Here is a 14017-nt window from a genome sequence, read left to right on the forward strand (position 1 = left end):
CACTTGATTTTCTCTTCCCCATTGCTGTAGGCAGGTAGGGGGATAGGATGGCAGCCTGACAGGGGTGCAGATCGCTGGCCCTCGTTGCTGCTGGTTTGGATTGCAGGCGGAGCTCTCCTTTCACGTAGCCATCTCCTTCAGCAGATGGCCACGCCCGCTGTATCTAGTAATAATTACAAGATTATTAATAAGTCCTTGAATTTATATAACACGCTCACCTTCAATACTTCACCAAAATTCTGCATTGCACCATTGAAATACTGGCAAAAAGAAAAAGAAATATAAAATAAACAACCATCAACAATAAAAAAAATAAAAAATACTAATGATAATAGTAATAATAATCATAAAAAATTTTTAAATACAAAAAAAATAATAGTAAATAATAATGATAACAAAAATAACTATAATAATATATATCACCAGACTACATGGGAAAAATATTAATACAAATAAATAAATTATAATAGTTATACTAGTGATGATTGTACTGTGTATTTAATACTAGAAGCAATCATCAAAATAACAATGATCAAATTATCAAAAACATAAATAAATAAGAAGGTGAACCTTCTAACTGAAACATTGACCTAAAAAGCAAAAATAAAAGAAACAAAAAAACTAGGCAGCATACTGTAGATTACACAATGTTTTTTTTTATTATTATTTCCCTCTCCCCCTTGTTCTACTTTTAATTCATTCTATTTTGTATAAATATGTTGGTTTCCTTAATCCCTGTGACTTGATAAAGTGCATGCGTGTGAAACGCGTCATCACGGCAACCCCTATGCTTGCAGTCCATGCGGGCTCTCTGTGGCTCCTTCCTCCATCCTTCCATTGGCTGGTTGGTGTCATCTGCAGAGCGCCTAGCTGTTCATATTCTGTAAACTATGGGTCACCTACCCCTATGTTATAGAGATGAGGAGAGGTGGTAGAGTTCTGTAGTTCAAATAAGAGATGAGCAGCCTAGAGTAACAACATTGCTTCCACAGTGAGTGACCACCCTAGAATGAAAGTGTGTTATTGGCAGGATCACCTGGTGAAAAAAAGGGAAAAAAACCTGAGAAAAAAAAACGAATTCAAGGAGGAAAGGAGGAATGTAGGAATGGTAAGCGACAATAAATGACATTGTTGTTAATTATGTGGGTAATTTTTCCATACAGTCATTTTTCAGATTTTAAACTGGTAAGCTAAATATAAAATGTTTACAAATTATTATTTTTTACATTAATCTCACTTGCTTTATTGATCATTACATTGAAAAGTGTAATCTAATTATAATTATAATATATATATATATATATATAAACAACTTTGCCTCCTTTCTATACAGTAGCAACAGAATAAGGCTCGGTTCACACTATTGCGATGCGGGAAGGCTGCGAATTCGCAGCCTGTTCCCGCATCGCACACGCACCCCCGGCAGTTCACACTGCCATATGCGATCCGCTGGGGGTGTCAATGTAATCTTAACGACACCCCCAGTTTGATCGCATATCGCAGTGCGATCGTGCAGTTCGCACAGGATCGGATCGCACAAGTGTGAACCGCTGTGCGATCCGATCCTGATGCGGCAGCAAAAATGCCTCCTGTGCGTCTTTGCTGCGGGTGCGGTGCGAATTTAGCCATACAAACTGTATGGCTAAACTCGCACCGCACAGCTGATCGCATGTCATGTCGGAGCAGTGCGCTCCGACATGACATGCGAACCCGGCACACGCAGAAGTGTGAACCGGCTCTAAAGCAAGAAGTATATATGATAAAAAAAAAAATCTTATGGGTAGCATTTTAACAGCAGGGCATATTGTGCATTTCATATATCTAATTGTTTTTTTTTTCTCGTGGTTTGTTGATAAAAGGCAGAAGATGGTGTTAATTTAGAAAACTACATTTTAAAAATGTACCAAATTCTTATGACATCCAGCACTCCTTCAGGCACTTCAAAACATAGCTAAATGAAAACTAATTACCTATTGGAAATGCCACCTAAGGTCCTTACTGAAATTATATTTCTATTACTTGCTGCCACTTTGTTTTAATGCCAAGATTATTTGCTTATCGTAAATTCAACACTCACCCCTTGTAGCTAGAAGGGAAACATTCTCCTCAACAATTGACATCCTGAATCCCTGAAAGATTTCCAAATAGGGGAGAAAATAAAAGCTATAATTCAGTTCCTAAGATCTTTCTCTTGCAGTGAATGCAATCAGTCACATTGTTAGCTATTATTTTTCAGTTGTAAAGCTAACAAAACCAGTGCATGCCTTGGTGATCACAAAGAAAATACACACTGTGTAAGTAAATGTGGTAAAGAAATGAAAATAAAAAACAAGGCTTTTCCCCCTAAGGATACAGAGGAAATTGAGATAACTTAACGATGGCCCTCTGAATTAGCAAGTTACTATTACAAATACATAATTTAGTACAGAAACATAGCAAATAAATGTGTTGGAAGATATTCCTATATATGTTCTAGTTATAGATGTTTTATATATGGACAAACATGGGTCTTTTTGATTGTAATAATTTTCCCGAGCCAGAAGATATACCTATTTGAAACATTGGGGTTGATTTACTAAAGGGGAATAGACTTTCCCCAGAGCCTAGTGAATGAGGTGAAACTTTGTAGACTCCCATAATCCAATCATATGCAAGCAAAGAAATCTTTTTTGGGGGTTTTGCTTGCATTAATTCTAAGAAAAATCTCACCACATTCGCTAAGCTCTGGGGAAAACTCCTTTGCAAAGTGCAATTTACCTTCCAAATTGAACAGTCTATTACAACTGGTTAATATTTCAGATTAACAGATTTAATAGGATTGTGAATTTAGAATAATTGAAAAACAAAGCAGAGAAGAAGGCGCTTCTAAGTGCAGTAATAAAACACTTGAATGACAAAGAAGGGTTAAAAACATTTACAAGATGGAAGTGAAAAACAGGCATATCAATGAATCCATAATGTCCAGCGGGATTCCTTCTGGGAGTAAAGACAGCTGCAGGTGGAAGTTCCAGCTGACCAGCTGTGGGAAACACTCTGTCTCTGATCCAAGATGGAGATATGTGCTGTGTGGACCAGCATGGAATACAGGCAATCAGAAATGACATCAGAGTGGAAGGGACATGTTTTGGAGCATGCCCACTCGCTCTTTCTTCAAACCAATCCAAACCAATTATTACTGCACCTAGAAGCGCCTTCTTCTCTGCTTTGTTTTTCCTATAGCGTGTGCTTCCCTGTTCTAAAGTGCTGCTATGGTGCATTAATCACATTTCAAGAGCCAGTCATGTACTGTTTGTAAAAGTCCCCATGTTATCCAGAGTGCCTTATTCTCTACACTCCTAAAATAATTGAATATCTGTTGGTTTTGATAATTTGCGTGGCTCTTAACAGTAAGTCTTGGGAAATCTACTTGGTGATAAAAGGGTGCTGTGTGTACCTGAGAAACAGGAGTAGTCAAGGGCAATTATGCCATGGCTAAGGCTGCTCTTGGTAAAGGAGGCATCTGCCTCCCTATTAAAGTCTTTCAATCTTTGGGAAAGCCAGAAAACATTGGTTTGCAAGGATTCACTGAGTGGTGGTATCGCTGACAATAACTACTTAAAGCTACGAGCAGAAGCTTCTGATGAACTTAGTACTAAAGTGGAGTCATGGATACTTAAACAAGCATAACTATATTATGCATTAACCACTAATTCTAATTTACCATGTGAATGAGTAGAGCTTATATAGACCCAAGAACAGCTGTTATGTTTGTTAATGTGTAGTTCTACCAGTCAGGGCCTCCAGTGGGGGGGTACAGGCAGCACCCCCATACTGGACCTGAACCATATAGCGGCACCAGGGGGGCCTGAGAAAATTAGATGCGTTCCAGTGTAGATGAGGTCTGGGTGTGGAAGTTCTCTTCCCACCCTACTGATGACAGTAGATGAGGTCTGGAAGTGGAAGTTCTGTTCCCACCTTACTGACCACAGGCAAGGAGGAGCCTAATCAGGAGCACTGTGGGCTACTGAGAACTCGAGATGTGCACAAAGGAAAAATGTTTTTCATTTCAGTTTCATTAGTTAGGTAAATAATTTTGTTTCATTGTGATAGTTATGTAAGAATGATTTGTTTTGGAATGTTTGCGTTATGTTGGGAGAGTATATATTTGTTCCAAATTGAGTTGTATCTTTGGAAGTAATGGTATTCTTTTACCATTTCAGAAGATTAGCTTTATTAATTTTAAGGTGTTACTTTGTTATTTCGAGAGATTACTTATGCACTCTGAGTCATCCCTGCTACCCCAACCCACAAAGAGAAATAGAATAAGCTGATTGAGTGCCATTGACTGGAGTCACGAGTATCCAAAAGTAACAAAGGGAAAAATATTAATTCCAGATTCATGTTATGTTATGTTATGATTATGACATTCTGATGGATCCGCCTCCATCCAACCCAAACACAATAAGTAGCAATATTGATATTTCGCTTTAATACCTTACTGTATTTATTGTAATATGTTTGCATTTCTTATAATAATGGAAAATGGTATTGCGAAAAGAATTGGCTAAATATCCAAGAGTCAAAGACTATAGTGCCGCTCTTGTCAGAATAAAACAAATGAATCAGAATTAATATGCATTAATTTGTTATGTTACTAAATTGAATTAATTTCCTAATTCCCATCTGACTTTTTTGTTGGGCCACGCACATAACAATTAAACAAATGGTCTCTCGAGTTCAAACCCAATACAAAAAGAACATTTTTAGAATATTCACGCTATGCTCATTAGAATAAAAATGAATTTATCCAAATAAATTTGGATCATTTATTATGTCAATACATTATTTTAGATGCTTAAAATGATAACAAAAGGCCAGAACTATTGCATCATTTCACCCAGATTTAAGGAATGAGCTATTTGTTTTAGTTTTGTATTTATTTCAGATTCGTTGAAACTTGTTATTGTTGGGATTCTGGGATTCAGATACATCTGAATCTCCAAATCCCACAAATTTTGTCAAAATTTAGATCGCACATGTCTACTGAGAACTGACTGAAGAGGGGACAGCTTGGGATTCACACCCTGGATATCCTTTCACTATATGGAATGTACCTGATAATTAACTTCCTGCTGCGTTCAGTGCAAAAAGGTGAGTTACATAGTTACATAGTTAGTTCAGTCAGTTCAGTTCAGTCAGTACAGTATCTCAACATGAGAGGAAAGAGGAATTGGGACTTTAAATGAGACTCCTGACCAACAGAGACTCCATCCCTGTTGCACAAAGCGAAAAAAAGGGGGGCAAAAAAGCCAGTTGGGACTTTATATGAAATGTGGCCAGTCATGGATAAATATACATACATAATAAAAGGGACCAGAAGGAAAATAGTGAAATCGTCTCTTTATTGAACTGTCTATAGACCAAAATTAAGGTACAACCAAATTGCTCAATGGAACCAAATAACCCATGGTAATGGAGTATACATGAATAGAGTTGAGCGGACACCTGGCTGTCCGTGTTCGGTGGGTTCGGCCGAACTTGAAAAAAAAGTCCGGGTCCGTGTCCCAGACTTTTTCCGAACTTTACCCGGACACCGAACCCCATTGAAGTCAATGGGGACCCGAACTTTCAGGCACTAAAATGGCTCTAAAACACCAATGGAAAGGGCTAGAGTGCTGCAAATGGCAGCAAAACGTAGTTAAGAGCATGGCAAGTGCTCTGCAAACAAATGTGGATAGGGAAATAACTTAAAACAACAAAAAAAACAGACAAAATAAAAAAACAATTTTCTTCATCTGTGAAGGACGAGGCCCATATGGAGTAGGAGGGAGGTTTAGGTGGTGGTGGATGTGGCGGTGTAGGTGGAAGCGGCGGTGGAGGAGGACGAGGTAGCCAACACTGCTTTTTTTCAGTCATTTTAAATGAGGGTACACCCCAAAAGAGTAAGAAAGATCAAAAATAGAACAATGGCTGGGTAATCTCTATTCTGCACAAGGTACGGAAAAGTCCCGTGGGATCCATGCCTGGTTCATTTTAATGAACGTGAGCTTGTCCACATTGTCTCTGGACAGGCGGCTGCGCTTGTCTGTGAGAACGCCCCCAGCCATGCTAAATATACGTTCAGATAATACACTGGCTGCAGGGCACGCCAGCACCTCCAAGGCGTAAAGGGCAAGCTCAGGCCATGTGCTCAATTTGGAGACCCAGAAGTTGAAGGGGGCAGACCCGTCATTCACTACATGTAGGCGTGTGCACACATACTGCTCCACCATGTTGGTGAAATGCTGCCTCCTGCTAAGACGTTCCATATGAGCTGCTGGTGCTGCTGTTTGTTGTGGCGTGCTGACAAAGCTTTTCCACATTTCGGCCATGCTAACCCTGCCTTCTGAGGTGCTGGCAGTGCCCTGGTTGCGTTGGCGACCTCTTCCTCCTCCTCCTCTGCCTTGGCCTTGTGCTTCCACTGTGGCCCCGCTGTCAGGTGGGAATGCCAGCAGCATCGCGTCTACCAGCGTGCGCTTGTACTCGCGCATCTTGCGTGAATTAAGGACGGTACTTTGTCCTTGTAACGGGGATCCAGCAGCGTGGCCACTCAGTAATCGCTCATGTGTGCCAGGCTGCCCAGAGGCAACGAAAGGCTGTCCTCTGTGGGAGGTGTATCATCTGTGTCCTCTGTATCCCCCCCAGCCACGCACCAGTGATGGCCATGAGCTGGCCTGGGTGCCACCCTGATGTGAACATGGTTCCATCTCCTCCTCCATCTCCTCCTCCTCATCCTCCTCATCCTCCAGAACTGTGCCCCTGCTGGACAATTGTGTCCCTGGCGTTTGTGGGTGCAGGAACCCACCCTTGGAGCCACTTGCGAATGACTGCCCTGAAAGCCTTGGAAATGTTACCTCTTCATCCTCCTCCTCCTCATCCTGTGCCACATCCTCTTCCATCATCGCCCGAATTGTTTTTTCAAGGAGGCATAGAAGTGGGATAGTTAAGCTGACAACGGCGTCATCGGCACTGGCCATGTTGGTGGAGTACTCAAAACAGCGCAACAAGGCACACAGGTCTCGCATGGAGGCCCAGTTATTGGTGGTGAAGTGGTGCTGTTCCGCAGAGTGACTCACGTGTGCGTGCTGCAGCTGAAACTCCACTATGGCCTGCTGCTGCTCGCACAGTCTTTCCAGCATGTACAAGGTGGAGTTCCACCTTGTGGGCACGTCACAAATGAGGCGGTGAGCGGAAAGGCCGAAGTTACGCTGCAGCGCTGACAGGCGAGCAGCAGCAGGGTGAGAACGCCGAAAGTGCGCACAGACGGCCCGCACTTTCTGCAGCAGCTCTGACATATCGGGGTAATTTTTAAGGAACCTCTGCACCATCAAATTCAGCACATGCGCCAGGCAAGGGATGTGCGTCAAACCGGCTAGGCCCAGAGCTGCTATGAGATTTCGCCCCTTATCGCACACCACCAGGCCGGGCTTGAGGCTCGCTGGCAGCAACCACTCATTTGTCTGCTGTTCCATGCTCCTCCACAACTCCTGCGCGGTGTGTGTTTTTTTCCCCCAAACAGGCAAGTTTTAAAACTGCCTGCTGTCGTTTACCCCTGGCTGTGCTGAAGTTAGTGGTGAAGGTGTTACGCTGACCAGATGAGGAGGTGGTAGAGGATGAGGAAGCGAAGTAGGAGGAGTTAGGAACAGGAGGCAAACTGAAGCGCCCTGCAATCCTCGGTGGTGGAAGGACATGCGCCAAATTGTTATCCGCCTCAGGCCCATCCGCCACTGCATTTACCCAGTGTGCCGTTAGGGAGATATAACGCCCCTGACCGTGCTTACGGGTCCACGTATCGGTAGTTAGGTGGACCTTGGCACAGATGGGGTTGCTCAGTGCACACCTGATTTTTCCCCCACTTGGTTGTGCAGGGAAGGGATGGCTTGCCTGGAAAAGTAGTGGTGGCTGGGCACGACGTACTGTGGGACAGCCACCGACATAAGGCTTTTAAAACTGTGCGTCTCCACCAGACGGAATGACAGCATTTCAAAGGCCAAGAATTTTGAAATGCTGGCATTCAGGTCCAGGGGTCTCTGGGGGGTAGGGGGGTACTTCCTCTTCCTCTCAAGTGTTTGGGAGATGGAAAGCTGAACGCTTCCACGGGACATTGTGGAGATGGTTCGTGACCCAGGTGGTGGTGTTGCTGACAGATTGTCTGTTTGCGGGGTGGCAGGTGCCGGTATCACTACAAAGGTGGATGAAGAGGCCGAGACTGCAGCAGAAGAGGAAGCAGGAGGAGCCAGAGACCTTTCTTGGTTTTGAAGGTGTCTACTCCACTGCAGCTCGTGCTTTGCACTTAGATGCTTGATCATGCAGGTTGTGCTCAGGTTGAGAAGGTTTATGGCTCGCTTCAGGCTCTGACTGCACAGGGTGCAAACCACTCGTGTCCTGTCATCAGCACATTTTCTGAAGAACTTCCACGCTAGAGAACTCTTTTGAGCTGGCTTTGGTGCGCTCGGTCCCTTGCTGCGTTGGGCAGTAGCAGGCGTAGTGTCTAGGGCACGGCCGCTCCGCTTCTGCACCCTTCTCCCTCTTCTGCTGTGCTGGTGGCTCTGTGCGACCACCGCCTCTTCCTCCAAACTACTCAGGTCACCTGCATGACCTTCATTCCATGTGGGGTCGAGGACCTTATCGTCCTCCACATCATCTTCCACCCAGTCTTCCCCCCTGCCCTCCTTGTCGGTCTCCACAATTCTGAGTGCCGCAGAAGTTGGCACCTGCGTTTTGTCATCATCGGTGACGTGCTGCGATGGTCCTTCCATGTACTCATCTTGAGAAATAAGTGGTTGGGCATCGCTGCACTCAATCTCTTCCACTTCTGGGGCAGGGCTAGGTGGATGGCCCTGGGAAACCCTGCTGACAGAGTCATCAAAAAGAAGAAGAGACTGCTGCATGACTTGGGGCTCAGACTGCTTGCCTGATTTGCAAGGGGGTGAGGTGAAAGACGGTTGGACATCGGCTGCAGGTGCCAACTCTGACCTTTCTGCAGTTGACTGGGTGGGAGACAATGTGAAGGAACTGGAGGCACTGTCAGCAGCAACCCAATCTACTATTGCCTCTACTTGTTCTGGCCTCATCACTTCTAGAGGCGCATGATGCCCTACCAAATACTGCTGCAGGTTCTGTCGCCTACTCACACTTGTGGAAGGTGTTTCACTTGTGCGTGTAGCTGGCACAGATCGACCACGTCCTCTCCTTGCAACAGGAGCTCTACCAGCAGCACCACAACCCAGGCCACGGCCCCTATTTGACGGTCTCCTCATATTTCTGTAATTTATGATCTTGCCCTAGAAAGGTGTTTATTGAATAGCGGAACAAAACAACAACAGTATCGCACGGGTGTATCTCACAGTCAAATTTGCAAACTATGCCGCAATTTAATTTTTTTTACCCAAAAAGGGTGTTTATTAAATAGTGGAATAGAAAAACAGTATACAAATACAACGGGTGTATCTCACAGTCAGATATGCAAAGTATGCCGCAAATTTAATTTTTTTCATTCCAAAAGGGTGTATATTGAATAGCGGAATAGAAAAAAGGATATAGAATGGTTTATCTCACACGTACAAACACAGACTAGGCCCTGATTACAATTTTTTGTACCCTAAAGGGAGGATGAGGAAGAGGAGTAGGAGGAGTTCGGAACAGGAGGCAAACTGAAGCGCCCTGCAATCCTTGGCGGTGGAAGGAGATGCGCCAAACAAATTTAAAAGGTGTATCTCACACGTACCGATACAGACTATGCCGTAATTTAATTTTTTTCACCCCAAAAGGGTGTATATTGAATAGCGGAATAGAAAATGTTTTATAAAACGGTGTATCTCACACGTACAAACACAGACTAGGCCCCGATTACAATTTTTTTGTACCCTAAAGGGAGGATGAGGATGAGGAAGAGGAGTAGGAGGAGTTCGGAACAGGAGGCAAACTGAAGCGCCCTGCAATCCTCAGCGGTGGAAGGAGATGCGCCAAACAAATTTAAAAAGGTGTATCTCACACGTACCGATACAGACTATGCCGTAATTTAAGTTTTTTACACTCCAAAAGGGTGTATATTGAATAGCGGAATAGAAAAATTTTTTGTAAAACGGTGTATCTCACACGTACAAACCCAGACTAGGCCCCGATTACTATTTTTTGTACCCTAAAGGCAGGATGAGGAGTAGGATGAGTTCGGAACAGGAGGCAAACTGAAGCACCCTGCAATCCTCGGCGGTGGAAGATGCGCCCCAAAAATTGGAAAGGTGTATCTCACACGTACCGATAAAGACTATGCCGCAATTTAATTCTTTTTACCCAAAAGGGTGTAGATTGTATAGCGGAATAGAAAATATGATATTAAAAGGTGTATCTATCTCACACGTACAGACCCAGACTAGGCCCCGATTACTATTTTTTGTACCCTAACGGCAGGATGAGGAGTAGGAGGAGTTCGGAACAGGCAGGAGGCAAACTGAAACACCCTGCAATCCTCGGCGGTGTAAGATGCGCCCAAAAAATTGGAAAGGTGTATCTCACACGTACCGATACAGACTATGCCGCAATTTAATTCTTTTTACCTCAAGGGTGTAGATTGAATAGCGGAATAGAAAATATGATATCAAAAGGTGTATCTATCTCACACGTACAGACCCAGACTAGGCCCCGATTACTATTTTTTGTACCCTAAAGGCAGGATGAGGACTAGGAGGAGTTCGGAACAGGCAGGAGGCAAACTGAAGCACCCTGCAATCCTCGGCGGTGGAAGATGCGCCCCAAAAATTGGAAGGTGTATCTCACACGTACCGAAACAGACTATGCTGCAATTTAATTATTTTTACCCCAAGGGTGTAGATTGAATAGAGGAGTAGAAAATATGATATCAAAAGGTGTATCTATCTCACACGTACAGACCCAGACTAGGCCCCGATTACTGATTTTTGTACCCTAAAGGCAGGATGAGGAGTAGGAGGAGTTCGGAACAGGCAGGAGGCAAACTGAAGCACCCTGCAATCCTCAGCGGTGGAAGATGCGCCCCAAATATTTAATTCTTTTTACCCCAAAGGGTGTAGATTGAATAGCGGAATAGAAAATATGATATAAAATTGGTGATTTTTCAATAGCACATGTGAACACAGCAGTGTCTTATGTCACAGTCAGCTCTGCAGCAGGCTATGAAGGGAAAAAAAAAAGAAAATTCCCCTTTAAGTTTGTAATTTTTAAATAGATTAGTACAGACTATGCCACAATTTATTTTTTTTTTAACCCAAAAGGGTGTACATTGAATAGTGGAATAGAAAAAAGTGTATAAAATTGAAAATCACTCAATAGCACATGTGAACACAGCAGTGTCTTATGTCACAGTCAGCACTGCTGCAAAAAGGCTATGAAGGGGGAAAAAAAAATCCCTTTTAACTTGTAGTAAAATAGATCTAAGATGAACGCTGCACACAACTGACTGATAAAAATAGATTTTTTTTCTCCCTCCTCCTCCTCAGTGGGCTCAAGTGAGGGCAAAAAGATTGTTCACTGCACCACCCCCCACACAGCAAAATTGATGTATACTGTCCCTGCCTAATCTCCAGCCTGTCCCTAATATGCTCAATAAGATCGTTCACTGCACCACCCCCACAAAACAAAATCGATGTAGAAGACTGACCCTGCATAATCTCCAGCCTGGCCCTAAAATGCTCTAATAACTTTCCCTGCCTGCACTCCGACCTGTCCCTGCATTCTTTTCGGACACAATTTTTCACAGAATCACTGTCTGTCCCTAATCAGCAGCCAGCACGTATGATGTGTGCTCTGTCCCTACACTACAGCAGAATGAAGCGCAGCGTGCTGTGTCCAGCTTATAAGACCTGGGTCACATGCTTCAGATGGCCAATCACAGCTACTAATACATTAGTAGGCATGGCTGGGATGGCTTAAGGCACACTAGTTAAACGCTTGTTTATTGGCTGTTGAAAGCCCGCCATTAAAAGCGCGCCATTACATACAAAACAGGAAATAAAATGACCGAACGCAGATTTTAAACCCGAACATACAGTAAAGTTTTCGGGTCCGTGTTCGGGTAACAAAAATCCAATTATTCGGTACGAACACGAATAATACAGTCCGTGTTCGCTCAACACTATACATGAATGAAGCAAAAATGGGCTTAATGGTCTAAGACAGAAATACATGGTAATGCGATATTCTCCTGGTACATACAGAATGTTGTAAAATTGTAAACAAAGGTCTTGGAAACATGATATAATAATAACTTGTAATAGATAAAATAGCCTGAGTAGAGCTCAACGCGTTTCGTGACATTATCACTTCATCAGGAGCAGGCATGATACAAGCGTCTAGAGAAAATAATATACATGATAAGTAACAGTATAAACAGTACACATATAAACCTCACATATATGTACGGGAGGTATAGCTTACAGTGAGGTAGCATGATGTCCGGGAATGGATCCCACCCGGGAACTGAGGGAGCGAGGCCTGCATGCACCAGGCAGGTCCAAGAATGAAGTAGTGTGTAATGTGACTGGCTCCATAAAAGGATCACAAGCAGCCTCCATAGAGCATGGCAGTAACAATCTGTAAGGGTACGAGGATAATATATATATATATATATATATATATATATATATATATATATATATATATGGGTATTATAAAAAGATGGTAATATATAAAGAAGTAGGCTGGTGGTGAGAGCCAAAGGAGCCAGGAACCAGAGGTGTTTATGGTGAGAATAGAAAAATGAAATGGAAAGAAACCAAGTACTAAAGTATAATTCTCAGACCCGTTGCATAGATAAGGGTGAGAAGTGTATGACATGATAGACCACTGGGCGAAATGGAAACGTGAAGTGAAAGTGAATATACTTGAAAAGAGTATAGCCTCAAAGAAAACCAAGATACCGAATAGCTAGTGCTGAGTGGTACAGCAATGAAGGTTGGATCAAATGTGTAGATCATGTGTGGAGGTAGAGAAAGTGAAGCAAAGGCAAAAGTGAATACCTGCATCGGTGATTCATAATGGTGGCTCTGCGACCAGGGAATATAGCTACCTAGACATCCATATAAAATGTATTAATTGCATATATTCGTATAGCTTATTTCTATCTGCAAAATGTATCATAACAAATTATTTATGTTTGCATAAAAAGCCATTCCAACTTCCTGACTGCAAACTGTAAAACATGGGATGCAGAAAATAGTGAATACAGTAGACCATGGCCATGTAGACACCCACTAGGTGTCATACATATGTGCTGGCGGTGAAGGAAAAAGATATGGATATTTTATAATCAGCTGCTTTGCAAATTTTCACCTCCAACAAATAGACCCCATCCAAGATTAATCCTGGCTTGGGCAATCTAATTCCCTCTTTTTATTTTTTATTTTTTGGCATAATCAATCAATGTTACCAGTAAACATGAAATATTTTACATAAAAAGGAATGTCCACCACTAATAACAATGCACCCCTATGTAGCTGATATCTTATTTCAACAGTTGTTAATCAGTTTAGCAGCATGAGGCCTCTTCCACATAGGGCTTACATAACTGCACACCCATAGAGGGCTGTGTTTGCCCACACAGGGATGTGCAGGTGTTCTGTGCAGGTAGTTGCATTGCTGTCATTTGGGAGGCAGTGACTGCATGGACATAGGCCCTGCTTGTAATGTGACATCTGTGCGGGTCTATGACCACAAACACATCCAGGATGCTTTCAGGGCCTTGCACACATACTTCCACAGATGTCACCCTGGGAGCATTGGCTGTGTCCATGCAGACACTGCATCACAATTGACAGAAATGGGGTTGCCTGCAGGGGAATGCAAGGAACCCCTGTGCATCCCCATGTAAACACGGGCCTCCATAGGTGTGCAGTTATGTATGTCCCATGTGAACAAGGTCTAATTGTACTATTTAATCGATCTTGCCTTTAGTTATAGCTGGTCTATTCATTACTTTGTTTTTATAAAAACATAGAAAAACAAAGTCTAGAACTGGCATGAAAAA

This window comes from Pelophylax lessonae, assembly GCF_965119305.1.
Source record: "Pelophylax lessonae genome assembly, chromosome: 2".
NCBI lineage: Eukaryota > Metazoa > Chordata > Amphibia > Anura > Ranidae > Pelophylax > Pelophylax lessonae.